This window comes from Cavia porcellus, unplaced genomic scaffold, assembly GCF_034190915.1.
Source record: "Cavia porcellus strain 051 isolate PalLab524CR breed Dunkin Hartley unplaced genomic scaffold, mCavPor4.1 scaffold_2, whole genome shotgun sequence".
Classification (NCBI taxonomy): Eukaryota; Metazoa; Chordata; class Mammalia; order Rodentia; family Caviidae; genus Cavia; species Cavia porcellus.
This window is the reverse complement of record NW_026947485.1, coordinates 51,455,536-51,481,168: the sequence shown is the minus strand read 5'-3', so window position 1 is coordinate 51,481,168 and position 25,633 is coordinate 51,455,536. Positions and strand designations below refer to the sequence as shown.

Genomic DNA, 25,633 nt, shown 5'->3' with positions numbered 1-25,633 from the left:
ATTTAATGAGTGTTCACTTTTTGGTAAAGCTAGTTACAAGGAAAAGTTATTCCTCAACAGGAAGCAGAGCCATGACCCTAATGTCACCATCTACCTGGAGACCACTTATTTAAATTGAGAGCAGAGAATCTGGGAGGAGATGAGTCAGCTTCTGGTTCCCGGTTTTAGAAACTCAAAAGTGTGAAGTGACAGTAAACGTCACACAAGCAATTATTGCAATAATAGTCATAACTACTACTTGGACTAGTCTAATCAAACAAGCAGACCTGCCACCTGCAAAATACACCATTTTAAAATACCAGTATGAATAGGAGTGAAAAATATCATGAGCTACAGATAGATCTATTTTAAATATATTATCGGTGATAAATATTTATGCATCTTAATATGTATAATAAATATTTATGCATCTTCACCAAACACACATAAGCCTGAATGCACACACACACACACACACACACACACACACACACATCCAAAGAGGAAGACAATCCTATTCATTTTAGTATGACAGTCCTTATTCAGTTTTGTTAATTTTATACTAAGTTTTAATTTAACAAATGAAGTAAAAAGTTTGGACTTCACAAATGAGTAATAGGTAACTATTAATTATGTTCCAGATAGTAGAGGTATATAAGAGAAAAATCTATTTTGGGGGTTTATGAATCTACCACCTCCTAGGTACCAACTTATAAAAGCCACATGACATTTGTTAATGTTCTACAGTAAAGATTAATAACTCATTTCTCCAAATTTTACTTTCCTCACAGCAGTCTGTGGATGTGATATACCCATAAATCTCATCTTGACTAAACCTAAAATTATACCGTCTAGCTTGTCTGATTGAGATATAACTTCTGAACTAAAGTAAGACTCCGTTCATCAAAAGTTTTACTTAGCTTTGTGAATAATTGTCAGCATATTTCTGTTGAGTATTATATAACCCACAGCTATTTAATGGATAATAATATAAAATGTAATTGAACATGTTCCTTCACTCCCACTCACTTGAATTTGGATAATTCCAGATAATTGGATAATTCCAGAATTTGGATAATTCTCTCTCTTCAAGGAGAGATCCACTCTTAAAAGAGTTTAGAAAGACACGAATGTTATTAAGCAGTTCTCCTAATTTGCTAGTATTCTAGCAGTGAAATTCTTGTGCTTAACAAGAGCTCATACTTCTAGCTTCTCTTACAGATCCCATCTCGCTCCATTTATATATCTATTCATTTGTTTTGTTCAGATTAGTTTCTCCATAAAGCTAAACTAAAACTTTAAAATAAAACAGAACAAATACCAAAACAGATATTGCTTACTTAATCCAACCTATTTTTTAAGAGTATGTGCATTTGACCATTTTGGAGCAGTAAACATTAATCAAGAATCAGCAACTAAGTGTGATGTGTAATACTAGCTTCTAAGGAAGCTGAGTCAAGAAAGCCACCAGTGCAAGCCCAACTTAGGCAACATCAGTGACTGAAGGTGATCTTGTCTCAAAATTTCAAAGAAAATTCTTTAAAAGGATTGAACATATAGCACAGTGTGAAGGTCCTGGATTCTATCCCCAGCATTGAAAAAATAATAAAGAAAGAGAGAAAGATAGAAAAAAGGAAGGGAGGAAGGGAGGAAGGGAAGGAAGGAAGAAAGGAAGGAAGGAAGGAAGGAAGGAAGGAAGGAAGGAAGGAAGGAAGGAAGGTTAAAGGTAGAGCTTAGTGCTAGCATGTCCCTGTGTTCAGTTTTAAGTATCATAAAAAAGTCAGTTCAGAAACTTCACATTGGTTTCAAAACAACACAATCACCACAGACACTGTAGTCAAACTGTCACATCAAAAACCAAAATACAATGGTATGAAACACTCAGAAAACTTAAGCTATATTTACTTTAAAATATAATTGACATTGTTCATAAATTTAACATTAGTCATTTCTATACATATTTTTGAATGCCTGTTACATGTCAGGTTTTATTCTACTATAATAGTTTAGGAGGGATCAGAGTAACGAAATAGACAGAACACATTATTTGAAGAGTTCACTATTAGAAGAAATCAGAATTTAAACATATAATTATAATGTGACAAGTCTTACAAAAGTAAAAGGCTGTCATAAAATCAAGAAGAAATACTTAGATGAAATATGAATAAGTCATTTAAATAAAACTCCATCCCCAATATTAATTTCAAAAGTATGCATGCCTAAATATGGTAGACGGTCAGGAGGTAACAATGGTCAGCAAAGCCCAGCATGAACCCTATCCTCATGGAGCTTATGCAAGATAGAAGAGACAGAATTTAATCAGATCACCACACAAATGACTATAGATTTTCAAGTGCTACAAGGAAGGAGACATAAAGATGATGATGAATGTGTGGAAAATATGTACTATTTAGGCAGAGGTGAAAGCATGCTTCTCTAATGCAGGGCTGAGAGTAAGAAGAAGAAGAATATAAGGAAAAGCAAAACTGCATGTGTGAAGTTGGGAAAATACACTGAATGGAGGCAATGTGGCCAGAGCCAAAAGATTGTAGCCTACTCTAAAGCTGCCAGGCCTGCAGGATCAGCTCTTGCAAATCCTCTAGGTATTGAAATATATCTTATTTTCATTATCGCAAAGGTGATGCAACAGAAGTTAAGTCAGATGAATTTTAAAAAGGTAAGTGAAGGATTTCAAGCAAAAAGAAAAGGTCCTTTAAACCCTGAGATTAGTAAGGTGGTCATGTACATACAAGTAATTAGATTGAAAGAATGTTTATAAAGGAGTTAAGGATTGACTCCAGGGTTCCCTGCTTAAGTAGTGAGATGGACAGCAATGTCCTGTATTTAGAAGACTGCGGTTTGCAGGACAAGGAATCCTTTTCATTTTAATTCAATGCATTTTTGATTCCTTGAAGGAGTTCTGGAGCGAAGATGAAGACATAGGTAGGCATATGTGTGTAGAACTCAGAAGTAAATCTGGGATTAATTATCTCAGGAATATAATTTACATGACATCTAGACCTATGTGATAATGGAGGGAATAAACAGAGAAGGATGAGAGGACTTAGAACTGCATGTGATAGACTTGCATCTACTACTCCACACAAAGGAAAAATCTATTCTGATACTAAAATCTTTCCCTATTAGTCTCATTGATTTTTTTGCACATTTCACACAATGTTTATTTCAAGTTTATATGTGTTACATTGTCAAGTGGGGTCTCTTTAGCTAGCTAATTATTTGGTTTGTTTTTTGGCTTGCTTTTGTTTTTATTTTTGGTTTTGAGACAGGATCTTGCTATGTAGTTCAGCCTGGACTTGAACTTCCTTATGTAAATGTAGGCCGGCCTCAAAATGGTGGCGATCCTCCTGCCTCAACCTCCTAATTTCTGGGATTACAGGCATGCACCACACTACTGGGCTATTTGTTTTTTGCCAAATCCTTCATTCACTGTTTCAAAACAGATGCAGCTTTATTCTCATAGTCCAGCTGAGCTACTACTGTCATCTTTCCAGCTCTCCACCCTTATCTGCAGTTCCAACATTCAAAAAGTTTTGAAAATCACAGTTTTAAAAGATTAGAATAACCACATTTAATGATAACAGTCACACATGAACTGCAGTGGGGTTATTTGTATAGCTTTTCTTGATTCATTAAAACTAAAAATCATATGATGTGCCACAGATACACAAATAGGTTTGATTAGAGAGGGTTCCCTTGGAATCATCAGGGGTTGTCAAGTAATAAATAACATGGACTGTATTTCTAGATCTGAAACACTGAGAATTTTGAAACATCTCTAGTCCTAAGTTCTGGATACTATCTTTATATGTTTTTGTTGTCTCTGTTTATTTAGTGACCAGCAGACAAAAAAAAATTATGCTGCATATTTTATATATATTTACTTATATATACATACATATATATATTAGCTTATTTATGGTACCATAAAATCTTCCAATATCATACAATTCAAATGGACTTACACATTTGTTTTTAAAAACTTCAATACAGGTTGACGACGTACACATCTACTACCAGTATCTAGAGCCTGAGGCAGGAGGATCACTTGAGTCCAGATTTTCAAGGCTAGCCTGATTCCTATAGCAAGATCCTGCCTCTTAAAGTATGCAAATAAATAAATAATTTAAAACTCCAGTACAACAGTTAATTGCTAATTGTTTTTAGAAATTATAAGGTATCAATAAGTAAAATTAAAACTGAGTGCTTCACATATTTATGTCTTAAAGAAATGAGATAAATTGTCTTTTCCAATTCAACAAACTAACTGACTGAATGAAAATGAATTTTTCATTTAATAAGAATCCACTGTCTAAGCACAATGGCACATTATGGTGTTATTAAATATATTTGTATTTAGAATGTATACCTATATTTAAATATGTTAGGGTCAAAATTATGTTTTTTGGAAGCTTAAAGTCTCGTAGAATTCAACAATTTCCAATACATGCAGAAATGTACAAATTATTTACTTAAGCTAAATTTAGTAAAATATCTTCACTTTTTCAAAAGTTATTTATCTGACTGCATTAGAGTTTAAACACTAATATTTACCAAGAAGACATACATCAAGCAAAACTATATTCTGCTTCAGAAACCAACAATTATGTTTAGATGATGCTTTATACTTCAGTTACTTTCAGGTTAAAATAAAGCTCTCAGGCAATGCGTAAGTGTAATATTTTTCATCCTAAGAACAGTGACCTTTCGATATCAATTTCATTATTATGTTGTGAATGTTCTTTCAAGGATGCAGATAAGAAAAGAGAAACAAGTCTGGCTTCCTTAAAAGGTCATATTTCAAATATCATGGAAAATCATCAATGCGTTAACAATACTATATGTTCTAAAATATATCCAAGGTGAAAAATGGGAACAACTGTAATAAAAATCAAACCTATTTTGGCATCTCTCATATTGTTGTCATAAATATATATTTATCATCTTTATTAAAATAGTTACATTTGAGATGATGCTAATACAATATTCTATTCAGATCTTGCAAAAGAATTTTGCAGGACAATTAATATAGTTTAATATGTTATAAAAATGTACATGTATTTTTTTTTTATCGGTACCAGGGATCGAACTCATGACTGCCTACTTTCAAGGCAGGTGTTTATGCCACTGAGCTAAATCCCCAGCCCCATGTACATGTATTTTTAAGAAGAAAAGAATTGAAAAAGCATAATGTTGAAAAAAGTCCTAAACAGGCCAGGCGTGGTAACTCATGCCTGTAATCCCAGCACTCAGGAGGCTGAGGTGGGAGGATGGTTGTGAGTTCGAGACCAACCTAGGCTACAAAGTGAGCTCAAGGCCAGCCTGAACTGCACAGCGAGACCCTGTCTCAAAAAGACAAAAAAAAAGTCCTAAACAAACAAGCAAAAAACAAAAAGGTCCTTAAAAATTCAAATGCTTCTATAGTATCTTTGATTAGCAAGCTTTTTACATCCTTCATTTACTTATTTTATGCATTGATATATGATCATCAATTAATGAAGTCATTTCTATCATAATAAAATGTCATCATTAGAACTGTCATATTCTAGTCTAACAATTTTCTAAAGAATATGGTTGGAGCATTTTAGGTAGTTAAATATTAAAATAATCTCATTGAAAATGAGACTTTGTGATTATTCATTCTGATTGACAAACACTGGAAATGGTTTTGTTCCTAAGTATGTTTCCATCACTCCATTTCTGTAGATGTTGCTAGTTTTCTGAGTAAAGAGTAAAATACATCTTGTCTTTATATTATTCAGCTAGTAAATATGATTGGTTTTGGTTTTCCCTATTTTAAGTGGACTTATGTTTAGAATATCTATGTTAATAAAATCCAAGTTTTGTGCCTTTCCCTAAGAGAGGCCTTCAAGTATATAGTTGTCATAACTTCATTTTACCCTTGTAAATGAAGAACAATGTTCCTTCATAATAAAAAAAAACTTCTGCTTTCAATTCTTTATGAATATAAAAAGTGCATAGGCATGAAATGTTAATTTACAGAAAAGATTCATAAGACCTCATAGACTAAATGAAAACCCCAGAACGCAAAATAATAGTAGTCATGATCATAATTTGTCTTTCCCCCTCCATTTCCCGTCTACCTCCATGCATAGGTCATAATTCAAATAAAAGATGATTATAGATGAAGAAACTGAATCCAATCAGGTTCCCAGATGCACTTAAAATTACACAAGCCACAAATGAAGTCAGTTTTTTATTTTTTGATTTCAAGTAGGGTATTCTTTCAAATTTTGATTTTAGTTCCCAAATATAATAAAGTTAAGATTAGTCTATTAGAAAAGAATTATATACTCTATTTGTACTTAGAGATGTAAACATATTAGTTAAAAATATTAAGGGGAAAATAACTATTGAAATTGCTTCCCTAATATTGGTGGAACTTGACTGGATTCATGCACAATTTTGTTTTATTTTGTGTCTCACTAAGTTTATCCTGTATCCACCTTATACTGCAAGATTTGGGTTCATCATATTATATGGGACAATGCTGTACCTGAAACCTATCACCATAATGTAGAGCAGTATTTCATTTCTTTTAGGTTGTTTCTTCAATTCTAGACTCTAGATCTAAGTAATAAAAACTCATAATTTGGAGGTCCAGCCTTCAACCCAAGAATAAATTTTAGTTTCCTTATATCATGTTTGTCTTATCTCAATGTTTCACTTATAGAAAATCTCAGTCTGCTCTTCAGAAGAGATTCAGGGATGTGCTCAGAGAAAAGGAACAGAAGGCATGAAATGATTTTATTTTCATTTCAGCTTATTCTAACCAAATGACTATTCTATGTTGTATATTTAAACGTCTTTCTCTGAAGAATGAATTTGAGAAATGAGCAAATGCATATAGAAATTAGTATAAATTAAATTGATAGAAAAGTTCTTCATAAAATCTTTCTTTTACATTAATTGCTTTTGAGAAATAAAAAATCAACATAATGTGTAATAGTATAGTTTTGGAATATATGAAAAATATTTTACTATAATGTTAGATGGGAGGAGTCAACATTCTTTTCCCATAATGATTTGAGCAGGCAAACCTTTTAAAAAGGAAAGAAATACTTTTTTTCATTTAAAGTAAAAAAAATGAAAACATGTCCAAAAATATATTTTAGCCTCATCAAACATGTACCAATTATTATTTGCAATGACTCCATAGTGCATAAAATAATGCCTCCCTCAACAAAAATATCTGAATTTTAACACCTGATACATAATTATTAACACACAAGGAACTTGATGGATGTAATTAAATTAAAATTGTTGAGATGGAAGAATTTTCCAGGATTATCTAGTGAAGTCCAATGTAATCTCAAGGATCCTCATAAAAAGAGACAGACAGTCAGAGGGAGACAGGAGGTGACACTGTGGAAGCAGAGGCCAGGGTGATGCAGACCACTGAGCCGGAGGGCAGGCTTCTTCCAGAAGCTGGAAAAGACAGGAAACAACCCCAGAGCCTCCGGAAAGCACTACACCTAGTCAAAACTGTGCTGACAGCCCCTGCAACTCCTTTAGGACTTGTGTTCCCTAGAATTATAAGATAATAAATTTATGTCCTGATTTTAAATCACTAAATTTATGTTAAATTTGCTATAGAAGCAATCGGAAAGAAACTAACATGCAATGCTCAACTCTAAGTTTAATTTTGTCATTCTTGTAACATTATGAATTTTGATGACTTCTAAGAAACAGTCTGCCTAGAAATGTTAGTAACGTTAGATTTCCCAATCATAGCTGAAGTTACTTGAGGGAAATCTTAACAAAGATCAGTTCCCTAAATCAAATGTCTTTAACCTCTCAAAGTTATCACAGTGTTCCAGTAGCTGAAGTTACATAGGCAGAATGCTTGATATATACATATCTCTCTCCCCCTCATCCCTTCTCTCTCCCTTTCTCTCTCCCTCTCTTTTCTCCTCTTTCTCTCCCCTCAGTAGTCTATAGATAAAAAGAAGTGAAACAGAAAACCAGGCAGATTAAAGACTATAAAGTACCTCTAAACTTTGTTCTTGCCACCCAATTAAATCATTTAAAACTTTTAGTAGAATATTAACATGATCAATTAACATTTCAAAACAATTATTGAAAAACCATCCTAGACATAAAGAAATGAGTAAGAATTCAGTAACATTCTGAGAGAGAAAAACAGAAACCCAAGGCTAAATCAATGCTGCTCAGAGGGCCAGGGATCCAACTTAGTGGCACAGCATCTCCTTGACAAGTGTGAGGTCCTGAGTTTGATTGCAGGTACCAAAAAAAGATAAAAAATAAAAAACCCCAAACCTTAGAATTATTCGAAAATAAGCCAAATATTATCCATAAAATAGGAAAATTAAAGAAACACTATGCGCTCTCATGTTACCCTCTGATTGGTTTATACAGGAAGAGAAAGGGAAGGAAGATTCATGTACAATACTACAGCATGAAGTAGAGAAGATACATTTTCCAGATAAGAAATAAAAGTATAAGTTTTAAAGGAAAGATACTGAATTCAAGGTTGACTTAATGAAGTCATAGTCCCTCTGAAACATCCAAAAAAGAGACCTATGCACAGCTAACTGTTAGAGACTGACTTGGCCACCAGTTTAGAGGTCATTGAATTAGGGCTTTAAATAAAGTCACATGGGATGGACATTAGAAGGATAAGGATGAAACACTGAAGGACAAGATGTTAAGAATGCTGAAGAAAATCAACATGTAAGGGGTGGAGAAACTGAAGGAACTTCAAAAAGCACAAGGACAAGGGGACAGTGCACTATTACAAAGCCAAGTTAGGAAAGAACCAAGAACAAAAACAGTAGTGAAGGTCAAATGCCACAGAGATGAATGAAGAGAAAGAGCAGAAGACAGAGCCGCAGAATGGAAGTAACTGGGCCACTGGTCATCCCCAGAAGAACACTTTCAGGGACACAGTCAGAGCAGAAGTCAGCTGTAGGGCTAGAGGGACTACGCATTCTGAGGAAGCCTTGGGGTTCCTCTGTCTTCACACTCCAGACGGGGGCACTCATCTATTCTCGAGGTTGAAATTCCAACATATGTTTGTGCTAATGACTCCCTAATTTTAATTTCCATTCCTGGATCGAGGTAGAATGCAATGATTGCGACAATTAATGGGAGGTGCACAGGGCTCAGCACCTGTACCTTGCTTCTGTTTACTTCTGTATCAATAACACCATCTATTGCCATGAATCTTAAAGTCATATTTCCACTTTGGGATTTTGCATACTTTCTTGGATACCCATCTTTCTATATATAACACCATATATATGTATACATATATGGTGTTATATATAGGAAAGCTGGGCACCCAGCTATATATATATATATATATATATATATATATATATATATAGAGAGAGAGAGAGAGAGAGAGAGAGAGAGAGAGAGAGAGACAGAGACAGAGACAGAGACGAGAGACAGAGAGAAAGAGAGAGTTTCTGTGTGTATGTATTAGCACCACAGTTCACACACTTAATTCTTTACACAATTCTGGTTGCAAACCAAACAGAATGATAACCAAGTAAAATTCAATGACTAGATTTAATGTTGACCTTATGGAGAAATGTGATTCAATTTTCATATATGTATTTTAATGTGTATGTATATATGCAAATTGAGTTTTCTTATGCTTTATGTAGCATATATATATATATATATATATATATATATATATATATATATGAAACCAGCTCTAAATATATGATAGGCTATATGCATTTTATACTTTATCATTATTGATCATCACAAACATTTTAAAACTTAAAATTTCCATGCCCCATAAACTCATTCTCATCACCTAAAATCTGCTTGTCCCCATTTTTCCCTGTTTAAAACCAGTATCTTCTCTTATTTCTTCATTTTCCTTCCTCCCCAACTTATCACCTCCCCGTTTATTCTAGGTGTCAAGCACGTCTCACTTAGATCCATCTTTATCCCTCCCACCAGAGCTCTAGGCTAACTCCTCATCACCTACTGTGAACCTTCATTACGATTTTCCACTTCCCTCCATTGGTCTCACAAGCCATCCCCCATACATCTTTCAGGATGAGGGTTTTTAAATTCACAAAGTGGGTTACTCTCTCTTGTCTAAAATTGTTCAGTTGCTTTCCATTTTATCTAACACAGAATCTGGCTCCCTAACCATAGCTTCAAATTGAATAGGTGGCCCCAGAGTTATCCACACAAACTTCTCCTACTGTTTTCCCTGGCTTACCCTCGTCCAGTTACACTGGACTCTGCCTAGTACTGTGCCATCCATAGAATCTATACATGTGCTTTTGTGAATTTTTTAAAGGACTGCCTTTTCTCTTCTCAGGACTTTGTCACATTTATTTAATAAATAAATGTGAAATAAATTTCATGTTTATTTAAATAAACAAATAAAGGATTTGCCTGTTTCATCAAGTATTGGAAAGCAAGTGTTCTGATGTCAGTCTCTGATTCATGCTTGCTCAATGGTAGATTTTCAATAAACTCTTGTAAAATAAAAGAATGATAGGAAGAAAAACAACAATAGTAATGACTACTACATATGGAATTCTTGTTATATCTCAAGAATTGTTCAAGCCTTTACATGCATTGATCTTTTAATGAATTTAAAATTCTATGAGGTAGGAATTATTACTATCCCACTTCAACTATGATGATACTAAGACAAAAAGAAAGTAGTATGCTGAGTAACAAACAGCTAACAGGTATAGAATTTGGATTCAGGAAGATTGGTTTCAAAGCTCATATTTTTATCTTGTTTTAAATATTTCATATTATCTGACAGAAAAAAGGAAAAATCCTCAAAATTTTAGTTATTACAGATGATATTAGGGTTTATAGGAATGTGTGTATGTCTATGTATGTATGTATGCGTTTACAAACACAGAAAACCATGAGTATAAACAGCAGGTAGCATGTTATTAAGAAGAGTTATAAGACACGTGCAAAAAGATGACAAATAAAACAGGTGACTAAAAAATAAGTTAGACCTAAAATGAAAAACCTGACTTTGACAGAATCATTCTGTTTCTATGACATAGAATCTAATATTTTAGACTTCTGATGAAGGAGTTTAACATTTATTTATTAATGGGTACAAAGGAAAAGAGAATAAAAGAAGTAAAATATACAACATCTACTAAGTAGAATGGAAGAGAATGGATTAAATTGCGATGTGGGAGCAGAGGGCCCAACTGAGACTGAAGACCTGGGCTTTGTAAAAGCACTAATCTATGTACTATTATGGGGCTGTCTCCCATAATAGCAGCCCAGAGACTGAGCTAAGAGCTTATGCTAGCCAAGAATGATCAAGTGAAGCAAGAGAACAATGAAGCAAGACATGTAACTGGGTGTATTGATCTTCAAGAAAAAAGAAAAAGGCTAGATCCAGAAGACAGTGAAGACATTTCCAAAATGTAAAAAAGTAAAATAGTCAATAGATTAGAAGACTCTATCAGCTCATAGAGAATGTACAGAAAGAGATAAACAGAGTTGAAGGCTAAGAATATTGGTCCAACCTAAAACACGATGTCACCCTCTAAATGCTCCAGAACTTCACTGACTTTTACAATTTCATCCTTCTCTTCAATTACTCACTAGGACTGTGTTTAAGGGAACTATGTTACATTGCAATAAATGCGCATGTTGGTTAGCATCGATCACTTGCTTGGATGGTAACAAAAATTCTATCATAAATGATTTATTGGTAGCGTAAACTTGGGTATCTACCATGCTTCTTCTTCATCTTCATAGAGAAATCATCTCAAAAAGTTGCAGTGTCAAGCATTATTTTAATCAGTTCCTTACCATATATGAAATATCTTCAACTATCAAAATGATAACCATTTTCTTAACTCTGAATACAATTAGCTTACATCTGTCTTATATTCTTTACTTGTTGCCTTGACAAAATGCTGACACTCAAAGCTAAGGGAGGAAAGGTTTATTTAGCCTACAGTTTGTAGATGTTTCAGTCCATAATCAGCTGGCGCCAGTAAAAGGTAGTGGGGCAGACAGGCTTCACAGAAGAGAAACTGTTCATGGTTTCTCTTCATTGTGGGCAGAAGGCAGCAAGGCAACAAGAGACAACTGCAAGTATCTCTATCCTTATATCTTATCCAGGTTACCTAGGGTGAGTAGCATTCACACCTCTAATCCTAGTGCCTTGGTCCCAGCATTGCACCATGAATCAAGTCCAGCCTCATACACTGTAGATCCAGCCACCTCTGAAAAAGCCTCAACTATGTTCACAACGGGCTTTGAGACGACATCTAAACACAAGCCTACTGAACTAAAAACATGACATATCACATTGATAATTTGTTTTTGAAATGTTTGTATAATTTCATAGTTTCTGCCATCAGTGGCACAGTTTATATATGCTTTTCCTGTCATCGAAACTGAATTTTGTAAAATACAATCACGAAATTATAGGAAAATCAGGCAAATCACATTGAATCCAAAGACAGCACCTAGCAGAAAGAATGTTTACACCTATAAAGTATTTTGCTAATTAAAAAGCACATTTGATCCATTTTATGATGGCTTACTTGATTCTTTATGGTTATGGTTTCTTATTTCATGCATTTTCCAATGAACCAGCTAAGGTTCAAGGAATTCACAAAATACACAGATTCTAGAATCAGATAGATCTACTTGACACTCTGGGTGCTGATTTCAAAGTTAAAATTATATTAATCTGAATTAAATAGAGTAATTTACTACTTAGAGGAACAAGTATAGAACGTTTGCTTTGAATTGGGCACATTGTTTGAAGCTACTTTGTCTGTTATAAGCATTTCATTAAAATATGAGACAAAGAGTCTTATTCTGTCTGCCCACTACAACACAAGACAAAGTGAAGCTAGAGAGTAAGAGAAGCAGCTCTGAAGCAAGGAAGGAACTCAAACCCAAACTGAGCTCACTACTGAACCTTTGCGCCAATCATGGCAATCATTCAAATAATGTTGCTTCTCAAATTATCTCATATTGTAATATGAATATACAGCACAGAGAAGAAAACATTACAAAAATATCCCCTTTAATTGCTGCCAGGAGGTAAATCTGTACAACATATTTGCATAACCTAAGAAAGTAGTCCCAAATATGTAAAAGATTTAAAGCATCAGGATGACCATTGAAATATGAATAATGGTGCTAACATGTAAGAAACATATAAAATTTAAGTATACACCCCAATGGCCCACTTATAGCACCAGGTAGAGTGTAAGATTTGATTTAATTTTCTTTCTTACTCAGATCAAAGAGTTCTCTTACTGAGAGCATTTACTCATAAAATAACTAGAAAACATAAAATTGGAAAGCAAACCTAAAATAAGCTTCCTTTCCCTCTATTAATCATGAAATTTAAAGAAAAATAGTGATATATAAAGTGACTCTAACATAAAGTAAATATGACTATTCAGCTAATTTGAGAGCTGTCATTATTTAAAAGTTATTACTGACATTCTACACTTAGCTTCTATTTAATGCTAGTATTGAATTTATTTCTGAAATGTACATAAGATATCATCTAAGACCTCAACATTTATAAAACATTTTCACAGGAAAAGTCAGAATTTTAAGTGGGTTAAGGAGCAGCAACACACAAGTAAATCTTTCAAACAATAGCACAATATTTCAAATTATCAGTGTAAACACATTAAGACCAATAATGTAAATACATTTAGAACCAACATAAACCAGACTTTATGAAAATGTGCTTACCACAGAAAATTACCTCATTATGTTCGCCTCATAAAACCCAACACTATAACACGAGCATAAATAATTCTTTTCAACCTTGTAGTGTTATTTTTGTCCTGCCCGTATCTGGAAGTTCATTTCTAATGGAACATAATAAATGACATATACAAAGACTTACTTTAAAAAATAACTTAAGTGATTTAACCAAATTCTCTTGCCTCTCATAAAAGGTTTTGTTTGGTATTTTGTTTTTGTTTCTCCCTAAAATTCTTTTTAGGGCTACTATTAATGGCAAAATCAACTCTGCTTACCTCAAGTCACTAATGGCTCAATTAGTAATTTAATATTGGAAAAAAACCTTTTATGTTCACACATCTATCAACATTCTATAAAAAAAGTAAGATAATATGATACCTTATTAATACAATACCCAAGTTAAGGTAGAATTTTAATCATATTGAACCTTCTATGTGCACAGGGGAGATGTGCTTGTATTGTGGCCTATAAATATATTGCTAGCTTTAACAAGCACAAGACATCCCATTCTAGAAAGTCAAATACTGCAATGTGTCATTTCAAACTTTTCCTGGGCCCAGGAAAATAGCTATAGATTTCAAATAAAGTTATTTAAAGTACATTCTGGTATACAGACACCCACATCCTCCTAAGTTAAATTTTTCTTGTAGACTATCTCCAATCAATCTGACCACTTCAACTTGACAGACAAGCCAGTCAAATAAGCTGTAAGGAGGCCTAAAATCTGTCAGAATGGTTGGCTTCACTGGTGATTACATTTTGACTGACTTGAGCAGTCAAGTTAATCAAAATATCTTCACCAAGTTTCCCATGTATACACAGTCACAACACTTGCTGTTTTAGTAGGTGTATCCTGTTTGTATATTTGACAGGAGTTGTATTAAGTTACCCGGTATAAGAGAAATAAGACAAAAAAGTTGTGAGTAATGAGTTTGACAATTAGCTCTCCCCTCAGAGTTGATCCTCAGCTTTAGCACTTGGGGGAAAAGGCTCATTGCCCTATCTGACAGGTATGGAAAGGAGGCAAGAGGGTAGAGGTGGCCAAGAGAAAATCTTGCCCAGCTGCTGATATTTCCTTCATAGGGGACTAAAATGTATCTCAACAAAGGAATGGACTTATTACATTTCCTGAGGTTAAATAAAAACACTTAAAATTCCCTATGGATGAATGTAATTATTATGTGTACCTAAAATGCACTAGTAAAATTAATTTAAAAATAAACAGTATAAAAACAGACATTTTTGGTAACATTGATACAACTGTTGACAGTAGTTCTTTATTCTTCGTATGAACAGAAAAAAAATAGCTTTGCAATCTCCTTATGAACTTAAAAGTGAGAATAAAGACTATTTAATTTCTCAGTTTACACAAATGCCAGTGCTAAAATATATTCTGATCTTCAACAAACATTGTTAGAACGACAGTTAAAAATACAGGTTTTGAAAAAAACTCACTTGATTTCAAACCTGGGTTCCCAACTAACAAGCTGTGTGCCTTGAGGTCACATAGAGTACCTGCCACTAGGCAAGTACTTTAATATGTGCAGTTGATGCAATGGCACTGTTCAATTCCCAAGGTTGCTGCTCTAAGTACTAAATGATTTAATATAGATAAAGACTTTCCAAAATGGTGGGGTAATGAAGACTTGCTGTAGACGCATAGAATAGAAAGAAAATGAAACATAACTGAAAGCATTTTGTTTAAATAAAAAACTTTACGAGTATTGGATTCTTTTTGTATGAGCATGTTATGTTTAAGCTTTGCTTCTTTCAATCATTCAATATTTTCATAATATTTAATAATAACAGTAAGAAACAATCACTAAAGGTATAAGATCCCCATTCTACACAGGAATTAAGCTATTTTATTCACTTTCACATTTCATAACCATAAAATGCTAAGAAGTAGAACAGATTTACAGATGAAGAAATGAAATCATAATCAAATTATATAAATTGTCGAGATTAAACAACTGATCACGTCAGAGCTGTTTTGATACATAACCATCTTGCTTTAAAACCTGTGTTCTTTTTTAAGAATTATTTTTTAAAACTTACAATGTAGTAAATACCTAATTATCAATGACATGTATTTTGGGGCATTCTAACAAAGAAGAGGGATTGATATTGAAGTTTTGAAATTTAATAAAGAGAAACAGTTATCTACTGAGCCTTTGACGTGCATCATAGGATCCAGAATGATTCCTTACTGATCTATCATTTCCTGAATTCTGTGCTATTTCCACATTCAAAATTACTTCTTTTTGTTTCAAAACAACAAAACTGTAAATGCCTGAATCACAAAACTCACATATTCCCAAGAACTGGGAAGTGAACAGATTTCAAAGAACACCCATGAGAATATCTTGTTACATGAAAGCATTTGATGCATAAATTAGTAGTCAGAAAACTAACAAGCTTTGCAGTATCAAATTGGTTTCATATTGTGTTCTTGAGCAATTTTTCATCCACTGATACAGGTAGTAATCTCAGACAGTAACATGCAAAAATCTAGACTCTGAGGAAGCATGAATGAACGGTACCGCTGGGAAGAGCCCAGGCTGCTAGCTAAAACTTAACATCGGAGGGTGCAATCTAACATACAGGATGAACATCTCAAGAGTCTTGCCCTGGGTCAGCTCATCTCTCTGTGATGCTTTATCCTCTAGGTGGAAATAAAAACAGTGAACTCTTTTAAATGTGCCCTATGGTCTGATTAAAGATTGAAAAGGGCTCTAACACTCCACAGTACTCCCAGGGAAAAATGCTAAATATCATTATCATTATTACACCAAATGCCATAATTTGGTCTCTTCAGATTCCCTTTTTATGTAGATTCCATCAGACTCTGACTTTTGACTTTTCCCCTCTCTGACCAAATCTCCAATGACAAAGCAAAGGGAAATGTTGAGGCAATTAGTTGGAAATGGAAGCAATTAATTCCCTTTTTTACTAGAGACCTGGCCTCTGTGAACCAGTTTAACCAAAAATAATCAATGACCTTTCTCTGCCCATACTGAAGCAAACCTACTTGATATTTGTCACTGGTTATCCATCTACTGCTTTGACATTAATGAGTTTCTTCATTTTATCCCTGTCTCTTATGAAATAAGCCATCTCTTCTGGTCCATTGCTACGTCTGCATCTGCTATTTCTGTAAATGGAATACAGTCGAAGGCCTTTTTATTCACGTGCAAGTTTAGGAAACTTCTTTAGCATGACCATGATTTCTAATGCCCCGAAACTTTCCCATTCAGACCGTTTCCCCATCCAAGCTATAACAATGAGATCTCAGTAAAAATGAGTGAAAGATAACAACAAAATTTAAATTTAAGTGCCCCAGAAAACATAACATATTTTCTCTACAGCACTTGCCCAAGGATATTGTCAGACTAAATTGAGGTGTTACCTGGCAATGTTTTATGTATATGAAAAAAACCTAATTGAGGATGTTGCCTAGTGACACCTAGAGAAGAAAACAGAAGAGAGAAACGAAAGATGAAGGGAGCAGAGGGAAGGGGAAAAAGGAGGGAGGGCAGGGCAGATCAGGCCAGAGGTGGGCTAGGGGAGGGGAGGGAGAGGAGCTGGGGGGGGGGCAAAAAATCATTAGTGACATTGTAGATGACTCTGATGCTCAAACTCTTCTAAAGCAACCATACTCAGTCATGAGTCCTATCATTCGGAGTCTCCTTTTATCTTTCAGTAAAGGATGTAATATTTTACATTCCCTATTTTACAAAATGTGTCTATCTCTTAGCACATTCTGGAATAACTTTACTCGCTATTTGTTATTGTTGTTTGCTTCATTATTACATAAATCCATCCTAAGTGAATACTCAAAAGCTTTGTCCCACAGCCCACTGTAGATGCGTACAGTAGGATAAAACAAAGTGAATTCAGAGACAACCATGGATTTTACTGCAAATCAATAGAAGTGTAAGTGAATTAGAAATGCATTTTGAAAAAATTTGGAAAAGCAGTCCTTCCCTGTGGAGAAAAGGCATATTAGCAGTTACCTGCCAAATTATACAAAGTGTTGCTTCATTTTTCTCCAAAAGCAGAATCCTCGACGGCTGTTTTGATAGGAAATTGTAACAAGAAGGAAAAGGCCAGATTTGGGAGAAGTGGTTGTTGTATGTTTCATGCTATGTAAATCTGTTGGTAACATGAAATTGAGACCTCCCATGAAACTGAGGAAGAGAAAAGACTTCTTTCCGTACTGTAAGCTCCTGTGTCCAGTACAAGTTTGGTCTCCAGGGAACAAATTTGGAGCTACTCTTCTAAGCACCACATGTTCCTCGGCTTTTGCCCTCTAGCCTGACTCCAAACCTTCATTCTCCTTTCAGACATCAATCTAACTCTAAATCCTTAAGACACACTAAGACTTATTCAGAGTCACATGGAAAGTTAGGAACAAGCTAAAAATGCTGAACTTCTGACTTCCTATTTCACAGTGTGTCCTACCAACTGCACATCAAGCAACAACAGAAATCACTGAATCATCGGCACTTACTAAGTTGGTTAACTTGTATGGGAGCTAGTCAGTGTATGGCCAGTGTAAATGATTTCTTCTTTTCAACTTTTTAAAAATTATTTGCACATGTTACAGTAATGTAGTTTATAATCATCTTGGAGAGAAAGTACATGCATGTACTGCAGATTGTTTCTCTTTTGAAATCCCCTTCTTCCCAGCTCCCTCCCTCCTCCTCTAATTCCCCACATAGTCCTTTTTCCAAAATAGATCACATACTAGTCCACAGAGCCTGCTTAAGTAAACATAAAGGAACTGAAATTACTCCATGTATACTATCAAATGGCTGTGAAACGAAAATTGAAATCAACAGGAGAAATTTTGGAAGAGGCAAAAGGTCCTGGAAAATTAAGAGCACACTCCTAAAAACCCAGTGGGTCACAGGAGAAATCAAAGAAGAAATTAAAAATTTCTGGAAGTTAATGACAATAAATGCTCAACTCAGTGAAACCTTTGGGACACTATAAAAGCAGTTAGAAGAGGAAAATTCATCATGATCTATGCTCACATTAGGAAAACAAAGTAAGTCCAAATAAATAACCTTATGAGAAATCTTAAGACACTTAAGAAATGACAACTCAGCCCCAAACTTAAATTAAAGAAAATTAAAAAGATAAGAAATTGAGGCTAAAAAACAGTAAAAAAAAAAAAAAATCAATGACCCAAATATCTGGCTCTTAGCAAGAATAAGTAAAACAGATGAGCTCTTACCAAGAAAATGATAGGAAAAAAAAACTCACATCAATGCAATTAGAAATTTAAAAGGTGAAATCACAACAGATACTCAAAATCCAGAAGATAGTACCTACTTAGAAAAATTATATTCTAACAAATCACCAAATTTTTAACAGATTCCTATACACAAACAAATTGCCAAAACTAACCCAAGAAGTCATAAATATATTTAACAATCCAATAAAAAGCAATGAAATTGACAAAATAATGAAGAATCTACCCACTAAAAAAGAAAACCCAGGACCTGCTGACTTTACTGCTGAATTCTATAAAAACTTTAAGGATATTATATCACTAATAGTACTCAAACTCTTCAAGAAAATTGAAAGGGACAGACTGTTCCCAAATTTACTTAAGGAAGCCAATATCACTGTGAATCCCAAGCCAGAGAAAAAACCAACTAAAAAATAATATTATAGGCCATTCTTCTTAATGAACATAGATGCAAAAATATTCAAGAAGATGTTATCAAAAAAAAAGTAGCACATCATCAAAAAGATTACACATAATGATCAAGTAGATTTTATGCCAGAAATACAAGAATGACTCAACATACATAAATAAACGTAATGCATTATATAAACAGAAACAAGGTCAAAAACATGATCGTATTAATAGATATACAAAACACTTTTGTCAAAATCCAAAACTCCCTAATAATAAAAACCCTGAAGAAAACAGGTAGAGAAGATCTATAAATAACTATGATAAAAGCCATTTATGATAAACCAACAGCCAGAATCACACTAAATAGTAAAAAACTAAAAGCCTTCCACCTTAAATCAGTAACAAGACAAGGATGTCCACAGTCATCACTAATATTCAACACAGGACTTGAAACATTAGCCAGAGCAATCAGGCAGGAGAAAGAAATAAAAGGGACACATATATGAAAGAAAGAACTCAAAGCATCATTATTTGCTGATGACATGATACTCTAAACAGAAGATCCAAAGAATTCCACCAAAAAAAATCTTTGAATTAATAACCAACTTCAGCAACATAGCAGAGTAAAAGATCAACAGACAGAAGTCATTTGCATTTGTGTACACCAATAATGAACTTGATGAGAAAAAAATTATGAAAACAGTAACACTTCACAGTAGCTTCAAGAAAAATGAAATACCTAGGACTTAACCTGAGCAAGGAAGTAAAGGACCTTTACTAAGAAAACTACAGTAATCTGAAAATGGATGTTGAAAAATACATCAGAAAATGGAAATATGTCCAATATTATCAAAATAATCATATTCCCAAAACTGTTATACAAATTCAATGAAATTCCAATCAAAATACCAACAGCTTACTTTATAGAACTAGAAAAAATATCCTAAAATTCATATAGAACCAGAAGAGACCTAGAATAGTGTCATGGTTTATGTCTGTGTCCCGCAGACTTCATGAGTTTGAATTGTACATTTGTTATTCATTCATTGTCTAGTGCTTGGATTGGTGTCAGTCCACCCTCCACGTAGGGGTGGAGCCAGGATGTGATGTAATGGAAGGAAAAAGGTATGTTTTTCTCTTTGCTGGTTCCGGCTTGCTGTTTGCAGCCGCCATGAACTGTAGTTCAGCCATGCCAGCCTGCCTTGGAGCCAACTGAATGTGGACTAAAACCTCCAAAAACTGTAAGAAATAAACCTTTCCTTTCCCAACTTTGGGCTTCAGGTATTGTGTCTCAGCAATGAGTTAAAAGTAACTAAGATAAATAGAAAAAGCAATTCGGGGCAACAAGAGCAAAACAGAAGGCCTTGCTATATCTGATTTCAAGCTATAGGGCAAAGCAATAGCGATTTTTTAAAAATAGGATTTAGCAGCAGTTACAGACCCCACGTTTGCAAGGAGGTGCTAAATCTCTGGGGATACCATTTTTTTTAAATCGCTATTGCTTTGCCTTATAACAGGGTCATGCATTTGAACCCTGGTACAAAAAAAAAAAATGGCATGGTACTGGAACAAAATAAATCGGTGGATCAATGGACAGAATAGAGGATACAGAAACATCTCTAGATACATTCAGCTAAATGATTATCTCTACATCGAAATATGTTTCTGTATATTACCTTCAAATCTCTCATGAAATAGAGGCAGTAGTATTTTCAGCAAAGCTCTTTCCCTCTGTTCATTTCAAAAGTTCATCTAGTTGCAAGGTGTTACACAGCGATACCTCACAAATTCGTATTTGCTCTATCTGCAGTGCAAATAAAGTTTTTCACCATCCAATCTGTCTTCCAAATGGCTAGAGTTGCAAACATCTTACTAAAACAATAAATACTTTATATTTTTAAAAAATGAGAAAAATTTTATAAGATTGAACATGCTTACAGGAAAAAAATTTAATGGCAGATGCAATTTAGATAGAAAAAAATCAAATCATCCTTTGTGTGAAAATTTTCTTGCAAATGCAAAAGAATCGTAGCTACTGAAGAGAAAAAGTTGTTAGCTAAATGGAAAAGATATTTGAGAGTTTGATTAAAAGATCAGATACCTCTTAAGAATAAGGAGAAAAGTAGAATTCTACCAAAATTTAGTGTCATTGTGAAGATTCTGACAACAAAATTTTTGTTGTAAACCTTAGATAGTTCAGTAGTTTAAATGTTCTTGAATTTACACAGGTTCAGAGGGATCAGGGAGGGTAAACATCTTAGCTACCTAGAAATTCAAGATAGACACCAGTGTCACCTGCCTAAAGTCAGAAACCCAATGTAGTCAATACCAGTCTAGATTTGGTTGACTGATGAAATAATTTTGATACAATGAGTATCAGCAAAGTGTATTAGAAGTAAGCATGGGGGATAGAACCAAATATCTAGTTACAGAAACTCATGGTTTACATTCTTATTTGGTAAGAATGTGTCTAAAGAAGACAAATATCATTTGAAACTTAATTTATTCATAAATGTACAATTTTCTGCATTTGGAGAATGTTTGTATAAGGAAGAACTAGAAAGTGAAATGAACACAAGGATAGAACTTTCTTTGCTTCAACAGGCAAGCTGGCGAAGAGGGGAGAGAGACAGAGACAAAGAATGAAGAATAAATTTGAAAATAATTTTCCATGGCAACTCTTAAAAAAGAACAGAAGGAAGAGGCAGGAAAAACATTACTAAAAGTCCGCTTCTATTCCCAGGTTAATGTCCTACTATGGCTCATTTGTGCCTTCAAAAAGAGGTCCAATAAGACATTTTCAGATCAAACTCTTACTTATTCTTTCAAACCTGAAAAATAAGAGAAAAATGCAACCCAACTCAACCTCAACTGAATATAGAAACAAAGGCTTTCTCCCCTTGACCAGCCTTCCTTTAACATGAAAAGAATCCATAATCTATTATAGTATTTCGCTTTTCCACTCACATTTACTCCCCAGTTTTAACATGAACTGCCTCATTTTTGTTAGGAAGTAGCGAAGGCTTTCCATGTTTCAATGAATCCAATTTAATGGAAAACACAAACTCTGTCATCCGTTACACTTGCAAAGTAAATGGCTGCCAAATTTTGCTTTATCTCCAAATAGCCACAACTCAACTCCACAGCTCCCTCAATTGCCTGGTACTTCACAGCTCTGTAAAGTAAGGATTACATTTTGCTTATTAGTTTTGTCTCTCTCTCTCTCTCTCTCTCTCTCTCTCTCTCTCTCTCTCTCTCTTTCTCTCTCTTCCTTCCCTGTAAAACTAATGGTAACCTCTGTCTTCACAGGTTATGTTCCTGTAGGTGTTTGTCATTTCTACTCCTCGGTGCCTCATAAGTTCTTCTCTTTGACTTTAGTAAACATCACCAGGAATACAGGAAGGAACCCATAGCTACATTCTGTTTGGTTGGGTTTGTTGCTGAGTAGTCAAAAATATCAACCTGCTATTTGTAAATATTACCTCTCTGTATCTTCTGCCACTCTATTTCTTATACATCAAGAAATCCATTTCTTTACACAATAAGAGATTATTTTCATGATGAATCTGTATAGTTTTATTTATACAATGCATAAAAGATTGATTGCATTTCCACATGTATACAATGTTTATTATTTTATCAATATCCAACATGATTCTATTTGAACCATATTTTGGTAGCTTATTTGAAATTATTGTGTAAGAACCTCACATTTCTTTGACTTTCTTTTCTTATTTCTCCTTTCTTATTATCCAAACCAGTTTTAAAAGTTATTTTCTACTTTTACCATGCTAATCAGTGTGATTAATGGAAAGGTTACTTATGCTGAAAGTTTTTCTTTATCTTCAAACAGTTTGTAATTATTTGGAGTATCTACATACAACTCGCACATAAGTCATTAAAATTAAGCTGACTTTGCGAAATATGTTTCATTTTTTTACATCAACTCCAAGTTTCACTTCAACAAAATGTACTCACACTGCACTATTCTATTTCTTTAGAATAAAACTGAAACACAAAATAATAATAATAAAACCAATGTAATGAATAGGATGAAGATTGCATGTGTTGTATTTACTTTGGAATTACACAAATGTTTCTTTTCTAATTCCCAAAATATAAACCATAAAGTTTAGAGTATTGTAGGTAGCCTTCCCCAACAAATTATGACGGTATTAATTCAAAGTTACTTGAAACAGTATAGCTACACTCAGTTTCTACAGTAAAAATTAAGCAGAATTATCTGAATAACCTTAGCAATCAACTCCTTGTTCTGTTTCACTTTGCTTTGTTGACACAATTTCCGAACAGGAAAAACCATTAAAGTTATTTTAAAGTCTCAATACTCAATGAAGTTTCCAGTAAATAAGTTACTAATAAACTGTTCAAGATGAATTAAAGCTTATGTCATGTTTCTTATTTTTCTCAACATGGCTTCTTCTAATGAAACATTCTGAGATAATATTGAAACTATGCAGTAATAATTCATACAAATAAATATATGTATACTGTATATAAACAGAATTATATAAATAAAATTTAAGTCCCTCTTATAATTTTTCAAGTTATTATAATTGAAATTATTATTTTTAAATGCTAATTATATTAGAATACTTGAAATCTCCTAAATAAACTGTTTAGATTTACATCTGCATAAAAAGCAAGAATAAGCTATTAACCCAGGAAGGAAAAATACACATGCTGAATATACTGTCTGGTGTCCTTTCCTCTATGAGCAGAGCTTATATTTTCTTACCTCTAAAAGCTAATAAAATAGATATTGCTAGAATGTAAATAGAAATTAACATTTACTCATAAAATAACATGAGGCAATAAAATATTAAATCATGTTCCAATTTAGTAAATATCTGAGAATATTAAACTGCAAGATGAAATTCCTTTGGTTGTCATGAACTAAAAACAGCGATTTCTATCTTGATTAAAATAAGACATTCATAGAGATTACATTATATTTTACCCAAATTACAGCAAATCACAGCTTGACTACTCTAACATCCTGATACTTAGTTATCATACAAGACAAAATTATAAGCAAGCTACACGTATCAAGTAAAACAGGTATTGATTAGAATGGCCCTCTTACTTTGTTTAATGTACAGAGAACTGACTTGCCATTTAGTTACCTACCAGCAACAATTGGGTTCTATCAGTACAATCACCTCTACAAACAGCACCAAATTACAATCCCTCTTCCCATAGCACAAGCACCATGTCCAATGAGGCAAGCAAAGCAAATGATCTGATCGTGTGTAATGAATAGTTGGGCTGGTTGGAATCCACTTAGTTGGGGAAAAAGAAAAGAGAAGTTGCTCATTAGGGCATTTCCTGAACCCTGGTTGGAATTTCAGTTAAGGAAGAAGAAATGACACAGCAGTTTCAAGTTAAGGCGACTTCCTTTCTTTATCTGAAATATTCTACTAATTTGAGAAACAGCTCTCCAACAAAATTACTCCACAGTGGTGTGGCTGCAGTAAAAATTCTTGTTGAGTCCATTATTGCCCCATCATTAACTTTACAGAAGCAGGCTATGGTTACTATCAGAATAGACTAAGATCCCACATCTATTGCAACATATTATGGTTCACAAGTAACATTTCTTAAACTGACCCACATCATGTTTTAGTTCTTAAGAACTGTCCTTCTATTTAAAAGGCACAGAGTTTTGTATAAGACTTTTTAAATTCCTATATTTCACAAAATAAAATATTTCTTAAATATTTTCTTGTTCTCAAGGTGACTACAGGATAATTACTATCTTGCCCAGATTTCTATTTCTATCATTATTATTATCATTATCAGCATTATTTATAACATAGTTTATAAATAAAGGGACATAGCACTGGTTACAAACTGCTTTAGAAGTGAAACTACTATGTTCTTATTTCATGTGTCAGTTACCTGTAGAAATTTAAAACCCAAAAGTTACCACTTTGTTCTAGCCCAGTAATTTTTGCTATGAAACTGCATTTTTGCAAGATTTGCTTATTTTATCTGTACTTTAAAAATATAGAAAGCAAGATGTTTAAATAAATTACTAGCCTTTCATGTAAATATTACATTCAAATGTTTCTTCTCCTTGGGTTTTAAAATTGAGCAACTAAGCTGGTGTTAATGGTTTCAAACGACTAAAAATTATATAAAAACACTGTATGTTAGCACTTTGTGGCTTGCTTTAAGAACTTCCACACTATTTTTAAAAGGTTCTAGTAC

General features: G+C 33.7%; 1 protein-coding gene across 2 annotated transcripts in view; it reads right to left on the bottom strand.

The window, feature by feature from the left end:
- Positions 1-24,697, bottom strand: part of Tfec (transcription factor EC) — a 73,308-nt gene extending 48,611 nt beyond the window's left edge. Inside the window, exon 1 of one of the 2 annotated variants that reach the window (XM_003475135.4) lies at positions 24,551-24,697. The gene's annotated coding sequence lies outside the window, so the exon portion shown is untranslated. The remainder of the gene's footprint in view (positions 1-24,550) is intronic. The other variant, XM_063241887.1, reaches the window with a different exon arrangement.
- Between the last annotated feature and the right edge of the window lie 936 nt (positions 24,698-25,633).